General features: G+C 39.4%; 1 protein-coding gene across 10 annotated transcripts in view; it reads left to right on the top strand.

The window, feature by feature from the left end:
* ATXN2 (ataxin 2) overlaps window positions 1–27,391 on the top strand; it is a 112,227-nt gene that overhangs the window by 853 nt on the left and 83,983 nt on the right. The window contains exon 1 of one of the 10 annotated variants that reach the window (XM_023539305.2): window positions 1–26,721. The exons of the other annotated variants lie outside the window; for them this stretch is intronic. The gene's annotated coding sequence lies outside the window, so the exon portion shown is untranslated. The remainder of the gene's footprint in view (window positions 26,722–27,391) is intronic. 10 annotated transcript variants of the gene reach the window in all.

Raw genomic sequence — 27,391 nt, 5'->3', positions numbered from 1 at the left:
CATTGCTGTCGGAGGCCGCCGAGAAGCAGGCGCCTTTGAACAGGGTGGGCGAGGGCCGGGCCCCGCCGGGCCGCTGCGGGAAGCGGGCCGCTGCGCATTTTCTCACTACCCCCGCCTCAGTCGCTGGAATTTCGAGGGAAGAGGAATTGCCGCGGGGGCATGAAGGGCTCCTGAAAGCAGAAATGCGGGTGTTTACTTGCGACCCCCGCCCCCTCCCCCTAACTCAGGCTTGTGGTGGGGCCCCGGGGGCTCGGTGTGTTTTCAGCGAACTGGCTTTGACTCTGGAGGGCGTGTTTGCGTGGGAAGGCCTGTTGGGGGTGGGGGGTGGCTGTCAGTTCGTATTTCATGAAGTAAGAAAATGCTTAGTGTTCAAACTGGGCAGCAAATGTCAATAGACTCCATTCCATTGTGGCCGGTGTCCTTAACTTGGGGAGTGCCGCCAGAGCTTACCAAGGGCACACAAGTCCATTTCCCCTGTGCCCCGGGCCCCTCCGTGGTGCAGGCACTGCCATGCCTCCCTTAGGCCTAGGCAGAACTGGCAAGGCCAGTGACCAGTGTCCTCCTTAAATAGACATACTGGTCTTTCAAAGGTGGGCTAAGGGAGTTTTTCATACACTGAGTTTTCTTTTTGAAAACAAATTTTCAGCGAAATGTAAATACTCGTTTACAGCAGGCGAACTTTACCTATCCAGATGATTCAGAGCTGGTTTTTAAGGAATTCTCCCTTCAGAGGGGGGACAGTCACTTTTTTGGCTTCTCCTCCCCACAGTCCCACGGTTTCCCCTTCTCTGAAGCACCCACCAATGCTGCCTAGCCCAACAAGTTCAAATGAATGATAGTTTCTGCAGCTCTGTACACTTAGCATTCTGTAACTTCAAGTTTCCCTTTTTCAGTGGCAATGATAGTGAAAAACATTTAAAAGATACAGTTTTATAGAAGAGGGTGCTTTTTTTTTTTCTTTTTAGGTTTTAAAGGTAGAAATATGACAGATACCTTGTTCAAATAATTAAAAATTAAAACTAAAGGTTTTTAATTGCATTTGCCCTCCCTAGGCTTAAGCATTAGATTATTCAGAGTAGTTTGAATGGTCAAAGATAGCTGAAATGTTTTAGTAGTACAGATCTTTTTCTGTTCCTTAAGGCTTCATAAAAACTTAGAGTTAATTTCTTCCTTGCTTTAAATCCTTTTATTTGAGGTATAAATTGTAGCCTTTATTCTTTTTCCTAAATATGCAAAGTTTTGTTTAATGTGAAATTCACATAATGTGAAATTTTACTCTTGAGCACATCTTTAGTTAATGTACTTGTAGAGTTGCTTTTATGAATCACCTTTACTGGGTTCTTTGTAAACCAGTTACAATATCTAGAATCTCCTCACTTAACATTTGAATGCATCAGTGGTAAAATAAGTTTCTGAGCAGGGGTAAAGGCAAAAAAAAAAAAAGGAAAAAAAGCATCATTGGGTTTGACATGGTTAAAAGTAGCAAAATATTCTTCAAAGCTTTGAAATTCATGTCTGTTTTAAATAGCATAACATATCATCAGATTTGATTTTTACTTTTTTGGTGAATAGTGGATTTTTATGGCCTTTACAAAATGATTTGTTCTGTCTTTTTCACATACTTTTGAGAAGGTGGATTTTTTTTTTTTAAGGAAAGAACAATGTAGCTACAATATTAAAATTGGAAAGTAATTAATTTTATTTTAACCCAATTTTTATTTTTGCCTTTTATTCTTCAGTTCTTATCAATGTATTTTTATGTTCTTGCATTGCTGATTGCATGTTATTTGTATTTAGCTTTTTTTTTCGTTAGTATTGATATGTATATATGGTTTCTACTCGTATTGTTGGCATTTGGGTTTCCGCTTTTTTGTTATTATAGATAATTGTGCAGTGAACATCTTTACACTAAAGCTTTTTTGCTTCAGTGTAGTTATTTCCTTTGAGAACGTTCCCAGGAGTGACATTACGAGGTCAAAGGGCTTCAAGATTTTTACGGCTCTTGCTCACTGCCGAATTGCTCCTCAGAAGATTTGTATTAATTTCCAGTGCAGAGAAGGTGGATCTTCTTTAGAATGGCTTCTTTGTAGTTTGTCAAACACTGGAGGGCATTTTGAAGGGAAAAGTTGCCTTTACTGTGAAGTGCACACATTAAGTGCTTTTGTTAGTTACCTGATTGTTTACATTGGAGTTTGAGTTTGAATTTGTTTCCTCTGGGGATTTAATAATGTGTGTGATGGTGCTTGGAGAACTGTAGCTGTTAACACTAGTGAGGATACATAGTTTATCTGTTGTACTAATACTTCGACCTGGTAAGTACAGGAATGAATGTAGTGGGGAAGTGTTTTTAAAGCTTTTTTGTTTTTATTTTTTACCTTCTTTCATCTAAAAGTGTTTTTTATTAGCTGCTAGTCTGTAACCAGCCCCTGGTGGCACTGTGGTTAGGGGTTCAGCTGCTAACCAAAAGGTCAGCAGTTCGAATGCACCAGCCACTCCTTGGAAGCCGTATGGGGCAGTTCTGCTATGTCCTTTGTGGTTGCTATGAGTCAGAATTGAATTGACAGCAGTGGGTTTTTAGTCAGTACCCAGGCCCCAGTTGTGCAGTGGTTAGTCGTTTGGCTGTTAACCAAAATGTAAAGCAGTTCAAATCCACCAGCTGCTCCTTGGAAACCCTATGGGGCAGTTCTGCTCTGTCCTATATAGTCGCTATGAGTCAGAATCGACATGACAGCAATGTATTTAGTTATTTTTGGTAACTTTTATGTGATTTCATGGCACTGTTGAGAACTGTCACTAGTTAGCCCATGTTTCTTCTACTTCAACATTCCCTTCAATATTTTGAAAAATAATGATTTACTAATCCTATTACCCCAATTCTGATCCTAAATAGTATAGCTGGATTTCTTTGGATACAGGATTCAGTGTGAGTAATTTTTTTTTTCTTTTAAATTCTTAGTAATTTTCAGCTGAGTACTTTCACTGCTTCTTTCTCTGGAGGCATTGCAACTTAGAAAGTATATTACAATTTAGGGTCATTGTTCATCATGTTCCATTTAATGATCAGTGAGATGTTCATCTCTTTAAATTAAAAGTCTTCTGGACGGGCCTAAAACGTCTACATTTATTCCACACGTAAATTTACTGAGTATCTACTATGTACAAAGCAGGTGCTTGACATACATCAGTGAATAAAACAAAGGTAGCTACCCTCCTAGAGCTGACATTCTAATGTGAGGAAACACAATAAAAAAGAGGGATTAAAGTAGCAAACTATATATAACATAAGGGAGCAGAGGAGAGCAGATTACAAATACAGCGAATATACAGAAGTTGTCAAGGATTTCATTTTACTTGGCTCCACAATCGAGAGCCACGGAAGCAGCAGTCAAGAAATCAAAAGACGCATTGCATTGGGCAAATCTGCTGCAAAGGACCTCTTCAAAGTGTTGATGAGCAAAGATGTCACCCTGAAGACTAAGGCGCTCCTGACCCAAGCCATGGTATCTTCAATCGCATCATATGCATGTGAAAGCTGGACAGTGAATAAGGGAGACCGAAGAAGAGTTGACGCTTTTGAATTGTGGTGTTGGTGAAGAATACTGAACATACCATGGACTGCCAAAAGAACGAACCATCTGTCTTGGAAGAAGTGCGGCCAGAATGCTCCTTAGAGGCAAGGATGGCAAGACTGCATCTTACGTACTTTGGACATGTTGTCAGGAGGGATCAGTCCCTGGAGAAGGACATCATGCTTGGCAGAGTACAGGGTCAGCGGAAAAGAGGAAGACCCTCAACGAGGTGGATTGATGCAGTGGCTGCAACAATGAACTCAAGCATAATAACAATTGTAAGGGTGGCACAGGACTGGGCAGTGTTTCCTTCTGTTGTGCATAGGGTCACTATGAGTCGGAACCGACTCGTTGGCACCTAACAACAACGGCATACAGAAGGGACTAGGTTGCAATTTTACATGGGCTAGGGTGGGCCTCTTTGAAAAGGGGACATTTGAGCAAAGATTTGAAGGAGGCGAGGGAGTTAGCCACTTGCTTTTTATCTAAAACAGTCATAACAAACGTGGCTTTGTTTGTAATTTTTGAGGTTTAAACTACATTATCCTTTGTTAATTTTTTAATGTGGGTATTGATAATAACTAATGTTGAGGTTACCCAAAAAAGTTAATTGATGTTTAGGTCTCTAGAGGTGAACTGTAGATGGCTGTGTTGTTAACAAAAGAAACACACTGGGCTTGTTTATTTTACCTAATTAGTTTAATGTTCAATGCAAGTACCTAAAGAAAATACACTTTTTAAAGGTTAGACAAAAACCCACATTGAGTTGCTTATCTTGGTTTGTGAAATAAAAAAGTAAGGCTGTAATTGCTGGAATATTTTGCATTCTGAACCAGTGAAAACATTCATGGTATCAGTCATGTTTGGTGTTCTTTTTTGTTTAAGTGTAAACTTGTATTTTCTCATTAGAGAGACAGTTAATAATTTTACTCAGGGGATGGTAACTCATATCATAGCTATTTAATGGCCGTATCTTTCAACTTAAAGGAGTATTTGATTTTTTTTTTTTTGTCCTAAATAGCTACAACAGTGTTAGAACTGTTTTTCATCGTCACGAGGTGTGTTTCTGTACCTTGATAAGGATTTTATGTTTTTAGCAGGTTTTTTCCTAGAATTGTAATTTCTATTTTGGGTAGTTACTAGTAGTGTTTCGATAGTAATAAAGAGCTGAGCCTGAACTATTTCAAATGATTGTTTTAACTTCAGTGGGAGATGTAAGTAGAATTTATTAGCAAGCCTATGTGCCACTCTTTCTTTTTAAGTGAAATAATTTTTCTGAAACGTATCTGGGTCATCTGTGACTGTTACCATACTTAAGTTTTAATAGGATGCTACAGTGGTCCGTTTTAGCAAGAGTGTTACTGAATTGTAAATGGAATTTGCTAAAAACAGTTAATTCCAACAGTATATAGCCCATTAAAAGAATACCATTTTCTGTTGAGGCCTTTTTGTCTCCTCAGAAGTTAGATTTCAAAAGTAGGGATGTTTTTCTTAGAAAAGTTACTCATTGGTGAATATAAAGGTAGTATCAAGCCTTTGAAAGGTTGCAGCATCTAATCTAGAATTTGTGATGTAGACTCTTGAACCCATAAGCTTTACTAGCTATAGTTATGATTGAAAATAGGTTGACCTGTATCTTAGTGTGTCTTTTAATATCCTTAAGTATATTTTAAAATACATACTTTAATACATAAGTACATTAAATGTGTGTTTCTATTCAAAACTAATTTGTTCTGCTTTTGAAGATGCATATTTTGTGTAGAACATAAAAACCAAAAAACCAAACCTAGTATTCTTCGTTAAGATCTATGCCTAGCAAAGCACATTTGCAGTAAGCCACTTTTATATAAAAGCCAATTCATTTGTTAGTTCATTCATTAAAGAGATTTTGTCGTGTGTGTGTGTGTGTGTGTGTGTGTGTGTGTGTGTAAGGTATTTGGTGCCTTGGGGCATACAGACGTGCAGAGTATGGTCCTTGATCTTAAACTGCTTATAGTATAAGAGATATAATTCAACTTTATTTTACCACAATAGAAATTTTAAAAATTAAAAAAGTGAGATATACTTGAACCGGTGACCAGAACACATTTATGCTTGAAATTAATAGAGGAAGTGTTTATATAAATATTGCCTCATTTATATTTGAAAGTTTTGTCTCATATTAAGTATTCATTGTAGAAAAGTAAGCTGGTGCAGAAAAGCAAAAAAAAAAAAAAAAACCTTAAAATCACTCGTAATTTTAGCACTGAGCTATAACCCATTAGAAGCTTAGTGTACATCTTTCTAGGCTCTTTTATGTATGTAAAGTGTACATGTGTTAAAATGGAACTAGGTGGTACATACTGTTTTGAGATCAGTAATATATGTCATCTTCTTAAATACATATTTTTCCTAAAACTGTAAAATTTTAAAGCTGAATGATGTAACAGGGAATCTCATTTAAAAAAAAAAAAAGAAATCTAAACTTTGAGAGATTAGGAGACTTGCCCAAAACAGTGTTTTGTGAAATTTTTATTACGTCTTTCTTTATATAAACATACGTAAACAAGGTCATGCTGGGTATTTTAAAGAATACCCAGTTGTAGACCTTACCCATCCAGGATATCTTTTTGTAACCTTGAGTTTGGGTGGCTAAAATAGGAAATCAAGTTCCTTTGTCTTTAATATAGGTAATTCTTTATATATGTGGTGTGAAATCTGAATTTAAACGTTTAATCCTTGGTTTTTAAAGATTTGGTATTGTCAGTCTGGATTTAGCCTCACGTTTTTTTTTTTTTTTTTTGCTGATAATTACTTATGATCGTGTTCACATAGAATATTCATATAGAAGTTTTTCTATATCCTTTATTTAAAAAAAATTATATGAATTGTTTATAAGTTAAGCCTTGAAGTTGAGTCAAGGGGCTATAAAGTGTCAATTTCATGCCGTAACTAAAAGCTAACTACATTTTGGGAATTGGGTAAAATATTTTTCTATAACAGAATCTTTTGTAAAGTCCGCCAATTTGTGGTATGTAAATATAAGTGAATGTAGCTTATTTTTATTAAGTGTATCAGAACTTTAGGATGTTATCCTCTTGAAAGTCTTACCTTGGGAATCTTTAAGTGTTGACATTGGTCAAATATTTTTGATTGCCACTTTTCATGTTGCTTTTATAAATCGTTTAAAAAATATTCTTAGCTTAGTTGTGATCTTTGGGATAAGAGATGTAAAGCCAAAGTCAGAATTAATCTTGATTTTGGTTTTAGTTAAAAAAAAAAAAAAAAAATTTTTTTTTTTTTAATATTGTGTTTCAGGTGAAAGTTTACCCAGCAGATTAGATTCCCATTCAACAATTCATATACAGATTGTTCCATGACATTGCTTACGATCCCCGTACTGTGTCAGCACTCTCCCAGTTTCCACCCGGCCTGCCCTGTTTCCATCTATCCAGTTTCCCTCCCCTCCTTGCCTTCTCATTGCTTTTGTGTAAATGTTGACCATTTGGTCTCGTATAGTTAAATTGTTTAAAGGAGCATGTTCCTCATAAGTGTTATTGTTTATTTTATAAGCCAGCCTGAAAGGTGACCTCCGAGAGTGGCTTCAGTTCCGGGTTAAAAGGATGTCTTAGGATGGTAGTCTCAGGGGTTCCTCTAGTCTCTGTCAGTTCAGTAAGTCTGGTCTTTTTTATAAATTTAAGTTTTGCTCTGCTTTTTTCTCCCATTCTGACTGGGACCTTCTATTGTGTCCTGGTCATAGCAGTTGTTAGTGGTAGCCGGGTACCATCTAGTTCTTCTGGTCTCACGTTAGAAGAGGCTGTGGCTCCTGTAAGCCATTAGTCTTGTGGACTAATTGCTTCCTTGAGTCTTTGGTTTCCTTCACTCTCCTTCCCGAGTCACTCTTCTTTTGGGAAGAGACCAATAGTTGTATCTTAGGGAAAGAAGTTAACTAGTTTCATCCCTGAAACATACTTGAAAACCAGGGAGAGAGGAAGACTTCAGGCCTTTGTGCTGAAGCTTGTGCAGATTACAGAGAGCTCCTCAGGGCTTCTGCAGAGCTTATTTACTTCCCTTAGATTCTGCCCAGCTTGTTTCTGACAGATGACCAGCAAGTTAGAAAGGCAAAACATTCAGAGGCAAACATATGGACAGCAACAAGAAACAATAATATTGTGATAGAAAGTTAAGAAACGGGAGAAGTATTAAAAAAGTGTAAGAGGTAAAAAAAAAAAAAAAAATGCCATCCTGGGGGTTATGACTGTGACTTTATAGCACTATGCCTCAGTAGGCCCCCGGGGTATCACTGTTTTATAGCACAGCATAGCTAATTGATGCGCTCATAATGGTGCCTCCTAAGACAAGGTTATATTGTTTTTCATATCTTTCAAAGAAGTATTTTTGTAAACTGCAGGTCATGACCCTTTAGTAGGTTGTGAAATCACTTTAGTGGGTCATGACAACCATTTGTAGAAAAACGAAAAAGAACGGAAAGTACTAGCATACGTTGCATTGTTAAGGGGAAGCATTGTTTGAAGCAGCTTCTGTTTCAGTAATGTGTGTATATGTATACATACACACGCATACTTCATTGCGGTATAAAATGTAACTTTTCCTCAGTGTAGACAAGAAGCCTCTGCTTCAGAGGCAGTGAGGTGCAGTAAGGGATTAAGGGAGAGTTTTGGATTAAGAGAGGGCTTTGAAGTTTCGTCTAGGCTAGGGTTTGCCAGATTTCACAAATAAAAATACATCCACTTATATTTTAACTCCTAATAAACAATTACTACTTTTTTTTGATGTAAATACATCCCATGGGACAAAATTATTTGTTGTTCAGCTGAAATTCAGATTTAACTGGGCATCCTGTATTTTATCTGGCAACCTTAATCTAGGCTAGAATCATGGTTCACCACTTAGTAACTAAAATTTAAGCTTGGTGAGGGAAGGCGCTTTGTTTTTTCACTGCTATATTTCTCTCTGAGAACCGAGCACGCATGGCACTTAGTAGGTAATTAGATATTCGAATGAATGAATGATGTTGGGCAAGTTACTCAATCACTTACTCCATCTCAGTTTCTGTATCTATTAAAAGGGGAAAAGAATACCTTCCTCAAAAAGCGCGATACCGAAGGCTTGATACATTCCATTCTTGGCCCCTAATAGGCTCTTGATTTAGAGTTACACAGATTTCTTTAGTACCCATTCTGTATACAAGTGAAGAAACTAACGCCAAAGAGATTATTTACCAGAGTCTCCCATCATTGGCTACATAGCTGGCATTAGATTCTAGTCTACTGCTCTAACATATTTCTTAAGACTTTTCAAAATTTGATGTTTATGCAGTTATCCGAGAAAAGATGCCCCTATGCAGAAGAAATCATTTTCTGAGGGTTCCAGTTACCATAGGCTCCACTTCGCTTTGCTGTTCTCTCTCCCCCCGCCCCCCACACATATGTTTCAAGTGGTAGAGTGTCTCTTTAGTCCTTTTAACTTAGAAACTTGAAGCCAAAGTGCGGGTCCTCCGTAGTATTGCTATTAGGCATTTCCTTCCTTTCCTCTGTGACTATCCTGCTCTGATCCTTAACCTAGATGGCAGATAGCTTTTGCATTGTTTGCCACTTCTGACTGATGGAGTGTTATGTACAGGATTCTGAGATTTCATTTAGCTTTAGTTGGAGGGTGAGGAAGGGGTACCTGAGGGTATTTGCTGACTGTAGCATAGCCAGCCTCCCTTTTGGTCTTTCCATGTCCGGAAACTTTCTATTTTTAAGTTACCCTGCACACACACTCCATAGCTAGAATGATCTCCCCAAAACCTCTTTCATTATGTTCCTTTTCTGCTCAGAAACTTTGAGTGGCTCTCAGTACTGGCTGGGTCAAAGCCATCCCCCGCCTCCCGCCCCGACTGAGCACGACGCCATATTTATTCTCCAGCAGGAAACAGACTCTTCTGCCAGTCTTGTCTTCTTGTCCTCGTAAACGTAGGTCTTACCTTCAAGGTTTAGCCCAGATCCTGTGTTGCATAGTGTCTCACTGTATTTGTCCTGGGAAAACGTGGCTCCCTGTGGTATTCAATGCCCAGTGCCTTGTGTTGCAGTGCACAGCTACACCTCTTACAAACTCATCTTAGGATGAGCTCTGAGATAGGAGCAAGCAAAGCTGCACCCCAGAACAAAAGCAGGCCAACTCTACCAGCCACCAAGCTGCCCTTTTTTTTTTGGTGGGGAGGGAGATGATTATGGTTACAGTCAGCTATCTGTTTCATTTTTAAAAATCTCTGTGTGTTTACTGTGCTTGGGCTTAGTTTGTTGTTATTAAAGTTGTCATATTGAACAAGTGCAGCAGCAGTGGGTATTGACAATGCTCATCAGAAAAAAGCAGTCAATTATAGTAAAAATGAAAGGTCTTTAAATAATTGAAAGCGGTAGGAAAATGATGGCTTGGGATGGGACAGATTCTGAAGGACAGCAAGCAAAGGTACCGTGTTTATTCAGTCAATTATAAATCAGCAAAAGATAAAGAGAATTGATGGCTGAAGTGCAGAAACTTGGAAGTTTGCACTTAAAGATTAATTTGGGAGAAGGGTAACTGTAGTTAAAGTGCTACTGCTGGAACTTCTGTCAAGACTTACAATTAGTGCTGCAGGTCCACAGTCCACTGGATCCGGGGCCTGCAGACTCTCCAGTGACGCTTGAGATAGTTAAGAGAAGGTTATCTTTTGAGAAAAGATGTCCAATAGTACGGTCATCACCAAGGAAAGAAGAGTATGCTGCTTTTAAAGTTGGGTAGGGCAGACACTTAACTTTGGCAAGGTAGAAACCCATCGGGTATGCAAGCTTCAAAACCGCCTCCTGTCCATTTTGGACTTAGGAACAAATGGATAGACAGATGCAGGTCCCCCCCCCCCCCATGGCTAACTGCACTGTGATTCAGTTCACATTGCTAGACAGTTATTCCTTATTGTGGTATATTATATTTTAGTTAGGTTTATTGAGGTATAATTTATATAATTTAGTGTATAGTTATTGAGTTTTAACAAACGTATGTAGTCGTGTAGCTTCCACCACAATCAAGGTATCACCTTGTGAGGTTTCCTTGTGTGTGTTCTCATTCAGTCCCTCCCCTTACCCCTGGCAATCTTTGGTCTTTTTACTCTTTTCATGGTTTTGTCTTTTGTACAGTGTCATATAGCTTTTTGTGACCTTTCATGCAGCATAATTCATTCATCCATGCTATTGCCTTTAACAGTCATTTCTTCCTTTTTATTCGATTACTACATGCACGTACTACAGTTCATCAAGCAATGAACATTCGAGTTGTTAGCAGTTTTTGGCTGTCAGGAATAAAGCTGCTATGAACAAAGCTGCTATGAACATTTGTGTACAAGTTTTGTGTGGACATACAATTGCGTTTCTCTTAGTTAAATACATAGAATTGAGGTTGCTAGCTTATCTGGCAAGTGTTCATTTAATTTTAAAAGTTATTGCCAAACCGTTTGCTAAAGTGGTTGTCCTATTTTGTATTCCCATCGGCAGCATATGAGATTTCTCATCCACATTCTTGCCAACACTTGGTTTGCTGATCTTTAATTTTAGTCATTGTAGTGATATCTCATCATAGTTTTAATTTGCATTTACCCGATACTTAATGAAGTTGAGCATCTATTCTTGAGGCTATTAACCATTCGTATATCATCTTTTGTGACAAAAGAAACTACTTGAGCTTGGACTTGCTTGGAAGTGAAGAAGCTTCTGTGTTTGTATTGCCTTCCTTCTAGACTTTAAGCATCTTGAGGGCAGGGACAGGTGCCTTGTACAACTTTGTGTACTTAGAAAGTCATCAATTATTTATTGACCTAATGAACATTGGTTTCATTATTAAGTAGATGAGTTTGCCCCGCTAAGGAAAAGTTGTCATCTAACCTCATGATGTTGAGGTGTTTGTGATGTTAATACTCACTTTTACCTTATAAAATCTTGGAAAAGGTGTTTTAGGTGAAGCTTTCATCGGAAGATAGACCCTCTTGTGGAGTAGTATGGTGTGTTGCTAAGGGTTTCGTTCCTTTTAATGCTTTGGGGATAGCCATTGGTAGCCCCAGAAATTGGTGTGTTTGAGCAGCCTTCTGGTCTAAGCTTGTGAAAGCTGATTAGAATCATAACTGAAAGGGAGGGCAACAGTTCCTGAGTGGACACACCTTGAGCTTTTTATTCTGCTAGTGTGTGTATATATATATATAATTTTATTTGATTGCCACACAGCCTTATTAGGTTATCTGTTTCCTGTCCCCATTTTACTCATGAGGAATTTAAGGCCCAGAAAGGTCAGATTTACCCAGCTAGAAAGTGGCAGTGTTGGAATGAGTACTGTTATATTTAGGATCTCTGAAAAGGTTTGTGCGAGTGAGAATAGAAAGAGGAAACTGGTGATGGGAATAAGGGACATTACAATTGGTTTCTTACTTTAATTGACCAGGAACTTGAGACTCTAGCATCTCTGGGTGAAGGAAAGTACGTGAACAGACTTCTGTGGATGAAAAGTAGAGAAGAAAATGAGGAATTTGCATTTGTGACAGTTAGGGAATTAGTTATTCATAGTCTAGAAATGTTACAGGAAGTCTGCACATTTTTTAACCCAGTCTGAAAGATCAGGGAATAAATAAGAACTCCTGTTAATTATATAGAACATTTTAGGACTCAGACTAGCATTTCTTAGCCAACTAGTAGAAATAGCTATTTTTGTGGGGGGAAAAAAACTTCAGATATCGGTGATGTGATAACAGTTTATGGAGAGCTTCCTGTTTATATAATGAGAGTTACCATTTATTGTGTGCCTGTTAGAGCTCAGGAATTGTGCCAGGTGCATTACTTACATATCTTTTCATCCTTACAACAACCCAGCCTGTGAGGCTGGTGGTGCTATATCCATTTTACAGATGAGGAAGTGGTGGTTCAGAAAAATTAGGGAACTTGCCCAGAGTCAGAGCTAGAAAGTGATGGAGCTGAGATTCTAACCCTGCAAGAATTGAAAGCCTTTCCTTTTTTTTTTTTTGTTTTTTTCCACAGATTTAAAAAAAAAAAAAATTATTTTGTTGTTGAGAATATACACAGCAAAACACGCACCAATTTAACAGTTTCTACATGTACAGTTCAGTGATATTGATTACATTCTTCGAGTTGTAAACCATTCTCATCCTCTTTTTCTGACTTGTTCCTCCCCCATTAACATAAACTCACTGCTTTTAATAACTGTGCTCCACTGCCTATAGTGTAAATCCACAACAAAGCAGAAGCTGGTAAAAATCAGTGAAGAAAACAATGGAGCCATTATTTGCAGTGCAGTGACTTAATTAATACGGCCCTTTGAGTGATAGTCTGTGACTCCCACAGAATGGGTACAACTATACAAATACGGTGCTTGTGGCCCACCGAGGAGACTGGAGAGCCTGCTGAGAAGGCAGATACAGTGCATGGAACCTTTGTGGGGGTGGGACTGTGCAAAGAAAGTACATGGAACCCTAACAAGAGGATTGGTCAGTTTTGCCATCCCACTAGGCTTAAAAAAGAGAGCCAATCCCAGAGCAAGGTGCTTAATCATCACCAAGAAAAAGAGATGGGAATGGATGTGTCCTTTGGACCTGAGGCTCCTGTACTGAGAACCTCTGGACTTACGAGACAGAGCTGTAACACTGGAGATGGTGCAAGACAATGAGAAGTAGTGGCCGAAAAATGGCGGCCGCAGAATCAGGAGACCAGTGCAAGACAACTTAGAAGGCTTCCTGATTCACGGAGCAGGGTGGTTACAGTAGATGTGCTGACCCATGCAGCGGGAGCTGGGCTTCTTCAGGCAGGAGGCTTCCTGGTAGAATAGGGTGCCTCTGGGCACTTGTTGGTGGAGCTAGGCTTGCTGACCCAGGGTATGAGAGAGCTGAGGCTTAGTGGTGGAGTAGGGTGTTCCTGAGCACTTTTTAATGACCTGAAGAGCTTTGTAAGACTTGCCATAGTAGGGCAGAGGCTGGGCCCAGCCCCTCAGGCTGAGAGGCTAAGGGCCAGAGAGCGGCCTGCCTGTGGGCATGGCTGAGAAGCTGCCCTGGGTTCCTGATCCTGAATTGTAACCTTGTACTTCCCTAATAAACCCCAGAAGAGTGAGCATGGTCTGTGAGTTTTGTGTGGCCATTGTGATGAATTATTGAACCCAGCAGAGAAGTATAGAGTACCATGAGAGGGATGGTTGGTGTCAGAACCTGTGAAAAGGTTGGAGAGAGGAGATATGTCTCATAGGAATCAGCCTTGGGCTGCTGATCCTGATAATGGTTCTCTCTTTCTCTTTTGAAGTTAGACGAGGAGGTCTGATGCTGCTGCCATGCCATTTTTATAGTTGGTGCCATTTTTTACATTACTGTTAGCCATAAAATGGTTTCGATTACCTGTGCCCCTTAACCCTGGCAGTTCTCAATTTACAAATGGGTTTGAATCCAGAAGTTTGTTTATAATTCTCTTTTTTTTTTTTTTAATGAAAAAAATTGAAAACAAATGGTTTTCCACACCTTCCTATTTGAGCAAGATAGGGTTTTTTGGGGTTTAGTCAGTTGAAACCTGTAATTAATTTGCACTAAGTAGTATGCCGTATTGTGGGTTAAGGAGATTTTTGTGGCTTGATCTAATAACCTAAACACCACTTACGATATTTCTATAGGAAAATAAGAGCGAAAAGAACTCACTTCCCCACTCTTACCCTGTGTTAGTCATGTGAGAGGTGGCTTCAACAGCATGTTGTTTGTTGTTAGGTACCGTGAAGTTGATTAGTCCTCCAAAAAGAAGGAATATAATAGTTGAGGAAATAATTTGTCTCTTGTGTGGCTTTAGGGAAATCCTAGGTATGCTGCAGTTGTTTGTGTGGGCCAAGCAAGCATGTCAGGAGATGATACTTTTTTTTCTATTTTCTTAATTGCTGTACTACACTAGTTTTTCCCCAACAGTTTAGCCTAACCTAGCCTTTGCTATCAGAGTTAAACTCTCCTTTTGTTGTGTACCCCTCTGCTCAAATCATGTGTTCCCAAGGCTGAGGTCCTCTTCACCTTTAAGGCTTTCCACGATCTAACCCAGGAGTTAGCAAATTTTTTCTCTAACGGGCCAGATAGTAAACATTTTAGGCTTTGCAGGCCACATATAGTCTCATATATGGCTGTGCATGTATGTATATATTTGTTGTTGAGAATATAATAGCAGAACATACACCAGTTCAGCAGTTTCTGCGTGTACAATTCAGTGACATTGATTACATTCCTCATGTTATGTAACCATCCACAGTCTTTTGTGGTAATTCTTTAAAAATGTAACAATTATTCTTAGCTCCAGGCCATATAAAAACAAGCCACTGGTCCACCGGCATTTGCAGACCCCTGATAAATCTCCATTTTACCTTTCTGGTCCTATTTCCCATCCGCTCTTCAAAACATGGTCTCCATTTAGTTCAAGATGGTCTCCTCTGCCATTGTCCGTGGAGGTGAGATGCTCAGCCTTTGCTCCTTGGCCGCTCTCCCAGCATTGCTGTCCCTTCTGAGATTCTCATATATATCCTGTAAGATCCAGCCCAAATCAGTCATGAAACTAATTTTCATTTGTTTTTCTTTCTGTTAGCTCCTGTAGAACGTAGCCTGTTCCATACATGTTAGCTTTCTTAACTGAGGACTTGTTCCGTATTTCCCAATAGTAGCTTGCAGTAAACTATAATAAAAAAAAAGAGTCACAATTTCCTTTCACCTATTTTATGGGGAATGCCTAAAGTGAGTTAACATAAAAAACTGGAATTAGATTTCTAGTTTTTAGTTAATTTTCTTCTATACAGTGGTGGTTTTTCTTGACTACAAAGAGAAACTACACAGTCATTACTTGTCATGATTCATATAACAAATGCTATGGCCTTCATTCATTCAGTAATTTAGAGCACTTACTATGTGCCAGGCTCTGTTCTTAAGTCCTGAGTACACAGTGGTGAGCAACAGATGGTAAATAAGTGAACACATAATAAATTAGATAGTTGAGGAGATGGGGAGCCCTGGTGGCACAGTGGTTAAGAGTTCGGCTATTAACCAAAAGGTTGGCAGTGTAAATGTACCAGCTGCTCCTTGGAAGCTCAGTAGGGCAGTTCTGCTTTGTCCTATAGGGTCGCTATGTGTCAGAATCAACTCGATGGCCATGGGTTTTGGTTTTGATGTACTCAGTATTAAGTACTAAAACATTGAGGTGTGGTATTGGTTGGAGAGAGACTTTAGATGGAGTGGTCAGGGAAGGCCTCTTTGAGAAGGTGACTGTTGAGACCCAAATAACAGAAAGAAGCCAGCCGAGTGAACATGGGGGCCGGGGGGACATTGCTATTGCTATAACTTTACCTGAAGGAGGTCTGGGAGCATGTGCTATTCTTAGTATACCAAAGAAAATTAGCTGTAACTGTGTTGTCGTTTGCTGCTGTTGAGTTGGCTGCTACTCACGGTGACTCCATGCACAACAGGATCAGGTTGTTGTGCTCCATGTTTTTTTTTTTTTTAATGTTTTTGGTGGAAGTATACATAGCAAAACAGGTTCCTCTTCAACAGTTTGTGCATATATTGTTCAGTCACACCGGTTACACCGTAGGGTTTTCATTGGCTTATTTTTGGGAAGTAGATTGCCAGGCCTTTCTTCCTAGTCTGTCTTATTCTGGAAGCTCTGCTGAAACTAGTTGATTGCAACATGTAAGCCTCCACTGACACATGGGTAGTGGCTGCCCATGAGCTGCGTTGACAGGGCATTGAACCCGGGCCTCCTGTGTGGACGGTGAGAATTCTGCCACTGAACTTAACAACTGCATGTAATTGTGTATAACTATATGTGTGTGTATGTGTATACATATATGTAGTTATAACTATAGAACTAGTCTGATTCTGGAAGCCTGGATCAATATGGCTATAAAACTTATATTTAATTAAGATAAAATAAAAAATCTAGTCCTTTAGTCCTCTAGCCATATTTCAAGTGCTTAGTACTGGATCAATGAAATATAAAACATTGGTAGTATAAATCTGCTACCCAGGCCTGTTGCAATAGTGGCGGAAACTAGTCACTGACATGTGGAGGCACCAAAACCAAATGAAACCTCTTGTCGTCAAGTCGATTCCAACTCACATGGTGATGAATGAGCAGAATGGTGACAAATGAAGATATAAAAAGTTTTGTAATTGTGTGCTGACAATACCAATAGAAGTTGCCTGGTTTTTTTTCCTAATTTTGAAACAGTGATGGAAGGAAATTGTATTATATTATTTAACGTGTTTTAGCTATCAAGAATGCCACTGGAATGTTGTGTATATTTTTACTTGTAATTTCAAGTAAGATATGAAAATACAAATTTTAACTCTGCCCTAGACATAACCTCTGAAGCTGCCTGACGATGAGACTTTTTTCATTCTGCTCATTCAATAAATATTTGTTAAATGCACAGTTAAAATTGTTACCACTTTTTAATGGTTTCTCCTTGCCAGACTTGTTTTTTTTTAAACTTGAATGAGGCATAATTGACATGAAATAAACTCTAGACGTTAAAATATATGATTTGTTGTTTTGACCAAATTTATATGTGTCTTTTACGTTTTATCTTATTTGGTTCTCACAAAAACCCTGTGGCTTTTCCATTTTACAAATAAGCAAATTGGGGACCAGAGTGGTTAAGTAACCTCCCTGGGGGTCACAATAAGTGGCTGAGCCAGGGTTTATACTGGGGTTGTCTGGAAGGTGCTAGAGTAGTCCTCTGTGTTTAAGCACTGCACTCTGGAGGACTAGTGCCCTGGCTTTCTGCGTTGCAGATTGTCTGAGGTCTCATCTTTACTTTATCCACAAGCTCCTCACATTTGTTTCTCCCTCTATTGGTGTCTGGGCCAGAACTGCATAACCCTTTTTCTTATCTACTGGTTAAGGTGGATTCTTTATGGTGTGTGTGGTTTAGTCTAAAAAGATCCTTTTCATACCCTTTCTAATGTGGCATGAAGAAGGAATAGTTTCTGGGATATCTTTTTCTGCCTTTTTGGCTGCCCGGTTCTTGAGTGGTTACATAGAAACTTCTGGAAATATTAAAATTACGGGAAGAAAACTTCCTTTTTTAAAATAACTTTTTGAGGGTAAAATTGAAAGACATAAAAATTTTGAGTACTCTTTATAGATATTAAGTCGTTGTTGGCTTAGCAAGAAAAAGATGTGTATGTTAGACCCTGTGCTGCTCAGCATGGTAGCCACTAAGCCACATGTGGCTATAAAAACTTATGTTTAATTAAGATAAAATAAAATTAAAAATCTAGTTCTTTAGTCTCCTAGCCATATTTCAAGTGCTTGGTAGCCACATGAGGCTAACGGCTACTATATTGGACAGTGCAGATATAGGATATTTTCGTCATTGCAGAAAATTCTACTGAACAACAGGGCTGGTTAGATCATGAAATTGATAAATTCAGATACTTAGGGAAGAAATAAACTTTGGGTGTTGTTAGTAATGAAATAATTTTGTTTTCTTCAGTTCATTTTGTTGGGATATTGCCTTTCTGTTCACATTCTAATAGATAAAAAATTATTTTTGCGTACATATCCTGGCTGATGGTGGTGGTTCTTGGGTGGCATCAAGCCGGTTCCGATTCATAGTGACCCTGCGTACAACAGAATGAAACACTGCCCGGTCGTGCGGTTTGAGCCCATTGTTGCGGCCATTGTGTCAGTCCATCTTGTCAAGGGCCTTCCTCTTTTTCGCTCACCCTCTACTTTACCAAGCATGTTGTCCTTGTCCAGGGACTGGTCCCTCCTGATACCGTGTCCAAAGTATGTGAGACCAAGTCTCGCCATCCTCACTTCTGAGGAGCTTTCTGCCTGTATGTTTTCCAAGACAGATTTCGTTCGTTCTTCTGGAAGTCTGTCATGGATTGAATTGTGCTGTTATAGCAGCACTGGATGACTAAGACACAGGCCGTGGTATATTCAGTATTCTTTGCCAACACCATAATTCAGAGGCATCAGTTCTTTGGTTTTCTTAATTCATTGTCCAGCTTTCGTGTGCTTTTGAGGCAGTTAAAAATGCCGTGGCTTGGGTCAGGCTCACTGTAGTGCTCAAAGTGACATCTTTGCTTTTTAACACTTTAAAGAAGCCTTTTACAGCAGATTTGCCCAATGCAATACTTTGTTTTCTCGAGCTGCCTTTGAAATCTTCTGTTTGATTTTTTGAAGGCTAGTTACGTTGGCGTTCATTGTGGGTCTGAGTAAAATAAACTCCTTGCAACTTCTATCTTTTCTCTGTTTATCATGATGTTGCTTGTTGGTCCAGTTGTGAAGATTTTCACTTTATGTTGAGGTGTAATTCATATCAAAGGTTGTAGTCTTTGATCGTCCTCAGTAAGTGCTTTAAATCCTCTCCGCTTTCAGCAAGTGAGGTTGTGTCATTTGCGTGTTGCAGGTTGTTTTAATGAATCTTCCTCCAATCCTGATGCCACGTTCTTTTTCATATAGTCCAGCATCTTAGATTATTTGCTCAGCACGCAGATTAAATAAGTATGGTGAAAGGACACAATCTTGATGCACACCTTTCCTGATTTTAAACCACGCGGTATCCCCATGTTCTGTCTGAGCAGTGACCGCATCTTGGTCTGTATACAGCTTCCTGAGCATGATTAAGTGTTCTTGTATTCCCACCCTTCACGATGTTCTCCATAATTTGTCATGATCCACATTATCTTTAAAGCAGAGGTAAACATCTTTCTGGTATTCTCTGCATTCAGCCAGGACCCATTCAGCATCAGCAGTGATATCCCTTGTTCCATGTTGTCTCCTGAATCTGGCTTCAGTTTTCGGTAGTTCTCTGTTGATGTACTGCTGTAACCATTTTTCAATGATATTCAGCAAAATTTTAGTTGTGTGTGATATTAATGATATTGTTCAATAATTTCCACATTCTGTTGGATCACCTTTCTTTGGAATGGGCACAAATACGGATCTATTCCAGTCGGTTGGCCGGGTAGCTGTCTTCGGAATTCCTTGGCACGGACGAGTGAGTGCTTCCAGTGTTGCATCCATTTGTTGAAATACCTGCATTGGTATTCCATCAGCGCCTGGTTCCTTGTTTTTCACAAGTGTCTTTAGGGCAGCTTGGACTTGTCTCTTCAGTACCATTGGTTCTTGATCACATGCTGCTTCCCGAAATGGTCGAATGTCAACCAGTTGCGTTCCTTTCATCTTCTTTTGATGCTTCCTGTGTCATTTAATATTTTGCCCATAGAATCCTTCGGTATCGCAACTCGAGACTTGAATTTTTTCTTCAGTTCTTTCGGCTTGAGAAATGCCGAACGTGTTTTCCCATTTGGTTTTCTAACTGCAGGTCTTTGCACATGTCATTATAATACTTTACTTTGTCTTCTCAAGTTGCTGTTTGAAATCTTCTGTTCAGCTCTTTTACTTCATAATTTCTTCTATTTGCTTTAGCTACTTGACATTCAAGAACAAGTTGCAGAGTCTCTTCTGACATCCATTTTGGTCCTTTCTTTCTTGTCTTTTTAATGACCTTTTGCTTTTTCATGTATGATGTCCTTGATGTAATCTTGCAGCTCGTCTGGTGTTTGGTCATTAGCGTTCAGTGCATCATATGTATTCTTGAGATAGTCTCAATTCGGGTGGGATATACTCAGGGTTGTACTTTGGCTCTCATGGACTTTTTTTCATTTTCTTCAGCTTCAGCTTGAACTTCCTTATGAGCAATTGATGGTCTCCCTCCCTGTTTGGCCCTGGCCTTTTTCTGACTGATGTTATTATGATTTTCCACCGTCCGTTTCCACAGATGTAGTCGATTTGATTCTTGTGTATTCCATCTGGTGAGGTCCACGTGCATAGTCATTGTTTATGGTGTCTAAAAAAGGTATTTGCAATGAAGAGGTCGTTGGTCTTGCAAAATGCTGCCATGCAATCTCTAGCATCATTTCTGTCACCAAGACCATATTTTCCAACTACTGATCCTTCTTTGTTTCCAACTTTCACATTCCAATCACCAGTAATTATCAGTGCATCTTGATTGCATGTTTGATCAATTTCAGACTGCAGAAGTTGGTAAGAATCTTCATTTTTTTATCTTTGACATTAGTGGTTGGTGGGTAAATTTGAATATTTATGTTAACTGGTCTTCCTTGTAGTCGGATAGATATTATCCTGTCACCGACAGTGTTGTACTTCAGGATAGATCTGGAAATGTTCTTTTTGACAATGAACGAGATGCCATTCCATTTGAATTTGTCATTCCCGGCATAGTAGACCATCCGATTGTCCGATTCAGTATGGCCAATACCAGTCTATTTCAGCTCACTGATGCCTAGGATATCTGACTTTAGGCATTCTGTTTCATTTTTGACAACTTCCAGTTTTCCTTGATTCACATTCCACGTTCCAGTTATTAATGAATGTTTGCAGCTGTTTCTTCTCATTTTGAGTCATTCCACATCAGCAAATGAATGTCCTGAATTTTTTACTCTATCCATGTCATTAAGGTGGACTCCACTTTGAGGAGGCAGTGCTTGCCCAGTTGTATTTTGAGTGCCTTCCAATCTGAGGGGCTCATCTTCCAGCACTATATCAGACAATCTTTAGCTGCTATCTGTAAGGTTTTCTCTGGCTAATTTTTTTTAGAAGTAGATCACCAGGTCCTTCTTCCTAGTCTGTCTTAGTCTGGAAGCTCTGCTGCAGTCTGTCCACCATGGGTGACCCTGCTGGTATTTGAAGTATTGGTGGCATAGATTTCAGCATCACAGCAACACACAAGCCACCATAGTGTGAGAAACTGACAGATGAGTGGTGGCTAATGGTAGATTTCATAAATTAGTCTGACAGTAGTGAGCACATGCAGCTAAGTCGAAATGATTTGCTCTAGATACCACACATACAGAATTTGTGGGTAAAGACACAAAATCCCTCATTGAGGGAGTAGAGACTGACTTCTGTTTTTGTCAGAAAGCCAAAAGTTGCGGTTGTGGAGTAAGACATTAATAAATAGGTAAAGGGGATTTGTTGGTAACACACAGGAAGATGCAGAATAAGAACATGCGTGGGGCGTGAGACACGGTTGTTGTGTGCTGTCGAGTTGATTCCGACTCATAGCAACCCTATAGGATGGAGTAGAACTTCTCCATAGGGTTTGCAAGCCTGTAATCTTTACAGAAGCAGATCACTAGGTTTTTCCTCCTGAGGAGCACCTGGTGGGTTTGAACCACCGACGTTTCAGTTAGCCGCCCAGCACTTAACTATTTTTACCCCTTCCTTGCTCTTGACTCAGCCTTTGGCAATACAGTAGGTAATGACAGGTGCTGCTTACACAATATCAGACTTTGAAAGTAATCTGTCTGTTCGAAGTAAATAGTATGGAATTACGTGAAGCTGAAAATTTCCATCTTCTTCTGTCCTAATACATGAGGAACAGTTGTGTTATTTATTCAGAGAGTTTTTTCCCTGTGTTTATGTAAGTAAACATATTAGGTTAAAAAGTGTAAATTGAATCAAATTACATGTATATTTCTGACTTGTTTTTTTTAACATATATTACGAAAATTTTTCTATGTTAGTGTTGTTATTAATAGCAGCCAGTATTCCATTATATTAAAGCACCGTAACCGTTTGCCTATTGACGGACATTTAGGTTTTTTCCAGATTTTGCCATTAAAAACTACTTAAGAACAATGTTGCATGTATTGAAGCCCTGGCGGTGCAGGGGTTAAGATTTTAGTTGCTAACCCAAACCTTGGCGGTTCGAATCCACCACCCACTCCTTGGAAACCCTACGGGGCAGCTCTTCTGTGTCCTGTAGGGTCACTATAATTAGGATCAACTTGATGGCAGTGGGTTTTGGTTGTATATACTGTCTTTGTCTACAGGATATGTCTAATTTAGAGTAAATCTTAGAGCTGCTGGGTCACATGGTGTACATGTTTGAAATATGGACAGACAGTGCCAAACTACCCACTTAATAGGTTGTGCTCATTTATACTTCCGTTCGTCAGGTATATGAGTGTGTTTCCTTTATACCTTCACTACCACTGAATACTTTTGTAACCCTTGCTAGTCTAGTGGATGTAAAATGACTTTTTTTATGTTTTAATTTGCATCCCTTTAATTGTTGTTGTTGTTGTTGGGTGCCGTCGAGTCGGTTCCGACACATAGCGACCCTGTGCACAACAGAATGAAACACTGCCTGGTCCTGCGCCATCCTTACAGTCGTCGTTATGCTTGATCTCATTGTTGCAGCCACTGTGTCAGTCCACCTTGTTGAGGGTCTTCCTCTTTTCCGCTGACCCTGTACTCTGCCAAGCATGATGTCCTTCTCCAGGGACTGATCCCTCCTGACAACATGTCCAAAGTATGTAAGACGCAGTCTCGCCATCCTTGCCTCTAAGGAGCATTCTGGCTGCACTTCTTGCAAGACAGATTTGTTCGTTTTTTTGGCAGTCCATGATATGTCCAATATTCTTCGCCAACACCACAGTTCAAAGGCGTCAACTCTTCTTCAGTCTTCCGTATTCATTGTCCAGCTTTCGCATGCATATGATGTGATTGAAAATACGATGGCTTGGGTCAGGCGCACCTTAGTCTTCAGGGTGACATCTTTGCTCTTCAACATTTTGAAGAGGTCCTTTGCAATAGATTTGCCCAATGCACTGTATCTTTTGATTTCTTGACTGCTGCTTCCATGGCTGTCGATTGTGGATCCAAGTAAAATGAAATACTTGACAACTTCAGTCTTTTCTCCATTTATCATGATGTTGCTCATTGGTCCAGTTGTGAGGATTTTTGTTTTCTTTATGTTGAGGTGTAATCCATACTGAAGGCTGTGGTCTTTGATCTTCATTAGTCCCTTTAATTATACAATGTTATTTTTGGTGGCTACAAGGTATTTCACTATGTGGTTTATAAAGAAAATGTTCTGTGTTCTACTTTGGTGAGTTAGCATCTAGGTTCTTAAAAGCCTGTGAGCTGCCACCTAAGATACTCCACTTTGCTTACGTCTTCAGGAGCCAGGGAGAATGAAGAGAACTAAAGATACACGGGAAAGATTAGTCCAAAGGGACTAATGGACCACGTCTGCCACGACCTCAGCCAGACTGAGTCCAGTACAACTAGATGGTGCCCTGCAACCACCGTTGACTGCTCTGACAGGCATCACAATAGAGCGTCCTGGACAGAGCTGTAGAAAAATGTAGAACAAAATTCTAACTAGCAAAGAAAGACCAGACTTACTGGTCTGACAGGGACTGGAGAAACCGTGAAGAGTATGGCCCCTGGACACCCTTTTAGCTCCGTAATGAAGGTACTCCCAAGGTTTACCCGTCAGCCTGAGATTAGACAGGCCCATAAAACAAAATGAGGTTAAAGGGTCACAACAGCCCGGGGGCAAGGACTAGAAGGCAGGAGGGGATAGGAAAGCTGGTAATAGGGACCTGAGGGTTGAGAAGGGAGAGTTTTGACATGTCCTGGGGTTGTTAACCGATGTCATAAAAGGATATGTGTACTAACTGTTTAATGAGAAACTAGTTTGTTCTGTAAACCTTCATTTAAAGTACAATTAAAAAAAAAAATTCTAGCCAAAATATTTCACTCTGTGACTATAGCCAAAAACCAAACTAGTGGCCGCCATCTTGTTGATTCCAAATCATGATCCCCTGTGTTTTGCAGTAGAACTGCTTATGGGGTTTTCAGTGGCTGTGACTTTTTGGAAGTAGATTGCCAGGCTTTCCCCCCGAGGTACCTCTGGGTGGGTTATGTGACTATACCATAACTTAATGAATTCCCTGGTGTCAAACGTTTACTTTGTTAGATATTACTCATTTATTCAGTAAAAATCCAGGAATGGCATAGGGCGTTTTTTCCCCCCCTCTGACTTTTAATTGCGTATTTCAAACATACAAAAGCAAAGGGAGACTATAGTGAACTCCATGTGCCCATCATACCAAAAAAAAAAACCAAACCTGTTGCCAGCGAGTCGATTCTGACTCAGAGTGATCTATTGGACAGAGTAGAACTGCCCCGCGAGGTTTCCAAGGCTGTAAATCTTCACAGAACAGACTGCCACATCTTCCTCCTGTGGAGCTGCTGGTGGGTTTGAACTGCTGACCTTTCAGTTAGCAGCTGAGTGTTTAACCACTGGGCCAAGCATGGTTAATTACTAACTCATATCCAATTTTATTTCATCTGTCTCCATACCCACATGTTAAAATGATTCACATACCATGAATTTCATTCCTTTCAGTGTACAATTCAGTGGTTTTTAGTATATTTATAGGAGTGTGCAACCATCCCCATTATATAATTTCAGAACATTTTCATCACCCCAAGAAGAAACCTGATGCCATTAGCAGTCACTCCCTATTTCTCCCCCAGTCTTCTCTCCTCTCCTCCCACCAGCCTTTGGCAACCACTAATCTACTTCCTATCTGTATTTATTTGCCTATTCTGGACATTTCTTACTAATGAAATCATGTAATATTTCACTGAGCATAATGTTTTCGAGCACGTTCATGTCATAGCATGTATCAGAACTTCATTTCTCTTTATGGCTGAATAACAGCCTGTTGTATGGATAAAGACCTCATTTGGTTTATCCACTCATCAGTTGATGGACATTTGGGTTGTTTCCACATTTTGGCTGTTATGAATATGCTGCTGTGAACGTTTGAGTACAAGTTTTTCTGTGGGTATATGTTTTTCTTGAGTATATACCTAAAAGTGGAATTGCTGGGTCATGTGGTAATTTTAAGTTTAACCTTTTGAGAAACTGCCAGACTTCTCCAGAGCGGGCTGTACCATTTCACATCCCCACCAGCAATGCAGGAGAGTTGCAGTTTCTCCACGTGCTCCCCAACACTTTTTATTGTCTTGTTTTGATTACAGCCATCCCAGTGGGTGTAAAGTGATATCTCATTGTGATTTTGATTTGCATTTCCCTGATGGCTAATAATGTTGAGTATCTTTTCATGTCTTTATTGGCTGTTTGTTGGTCTTTGGAGAATCTTCTTTGGAGAAATGTCTATTCAGATCCTTACTCCATCTTTAAATTCGGTTGTCTTTTCACTTTTGAGATGTAAGATTTCTTTATGTAGTCTGGATACTGGTCTCAGTTTGGATGTGATTTGCAAATATTCTCTCATTCTGTGGGTCATCTTACCATTTTCTTGATAGTTTCTTTGTAGCACCAAAGTTTTTCATTTTGGTCAAGTCCCACTTACGTACTTTTGTGGCTAATGCTTTTGGTGTCATATCCAAAAAATCATTGTCTGATCCAAGGTCATAAAGATTGACTCCTCTGTTTTCCGTTTACAGTTTTAATAGTACTGGGTCTTACTTTTAGATCTCTGGTCCATTTTCAGTTAAACTTTATGAAGTGTGAGCTAGTGGTCCGGCTTCATTCTTTTGCATGTGGATATCCAATTGTCCCAGCACCATTTGTTGAAAAGGTTGTTCTTTCCCCCATTGAATTGTCTTGGCACCCTTGTCAAAAATCAGTTGACTGTAAATGTAAGAGTTTATTTCTGAACTGTCAACTTAATTCCATTGATCCGTATGTCTGTCCTTATGACAGTATGATACTGCCTTGATTATTGCACTTTCCTCAGGTTATTATTATTTTTTTATCGTGGTAAAAATATACACACCAAAAGATTCACCAGTACAACCACTTCAACGTTTACAGCTCAGTGACATCGATTATATTTTTTTGTGTTGTGCCATCATTATTGCTGTCCTTTTCCAAAATATTCTACCTCCATTAACATAAACTCCATGCTCCCCCAAACAAAAACTCCTCTTTCCCCCTTCCTCCCACCCTTGGTAACCAGTAATAACCTTTGGTCTCTGTATGTGTTTATTTCATGTAAATGAGATCATACAGTATTTATCCTTTTGTGACTGACTTATTTTGCTCAGAGTCATATTTTTAAGGTTCATCCATGCTGTGGCATGTATCAGAACTTAGTTTCTCTTTACAGCTGCCTAATATTCCATTGTGTGTATAAACCTCATTTTGTTTATCCAGTCACCTGTTGATGGACGTTTCGGTTGTTACCACCTTTTGGCTATTGTGAAAACTGCTGCAATGAACGTTGCTGTACAGGTTTCTGTTTGTGGTCGGCCTTCGCTTCTGGGTATGTACCTAGAATTGGGATTGCTGGGTCATGTGGTAGTTCTTTGTTCAACTTTTTTTTTTTTTAAGCAGCTTTTTTGAGATACAGTTCATATATCATACAATTTACCCATTTGTAGTGTGCAGTTCAGTGGCTTTTAGTACATCTACAGAATTGTGCATCCATCATCGTAATCAATTTGAGAACATTTTCATTATCGCAGAAAGAAGACCCATACCCCTTAATCATTACTTCCCAACCCATGACATCCCCTGCAGCCCTGGGCAACCACTAATCTTTCTGTCTCTGTAGATTTGCCAGTTCCGGACATTTCATATGAATGGAATCATAAAATAAGTGGTCCTTTGCCTTTGTTCAACTTTTTGAGGAACTGCCAAACTATTCCACAGTGGCTACACTATTGTACATTCTCACTAGCGATGGATGAGGGTTTGAGTTTCTCTACAACCATGCGAACGCTTGTTATTTTCCATTTTTTTCCTTGTTTTGTTTCAGTCTTTGCTATTCTAATGTGGATGAAGTGATGTCTTCATTGTGGTTTCAGTTTGCAGCTCCCTAGTGGTTATATGTGATATTGAACATCTTTTCACGTGCTCTTGGCCGTTTAAATATCTTTTTTCATAAACTGTCTGAGCCCTTTGGTCATGTTTTGATTGGGTTGTCTTTTTAT

The sequence above is a fragment of the Loxodonta africana genome, chromosome 19 (assembly GCF_030014295.1).
Source record: "Loxodonta africana isolate mLoxAfr1 chromosome 19, mLoxAfr1.hap2, whole genome shotgun sequence".
In the NCBI taxonomy this organism is placed as follows: domain Eukaryota; kingdom Metazoa; phylum Chordata; class Mammalia; order Proboscidea; family Elephantidae; genus Loxodonta; species Loxodonta africana.
The sequence above is the reverse complement of the archived record's forward strand: the minus strand, read 5'-3'. Positions and strand labels throughout refer to the sequence as shown.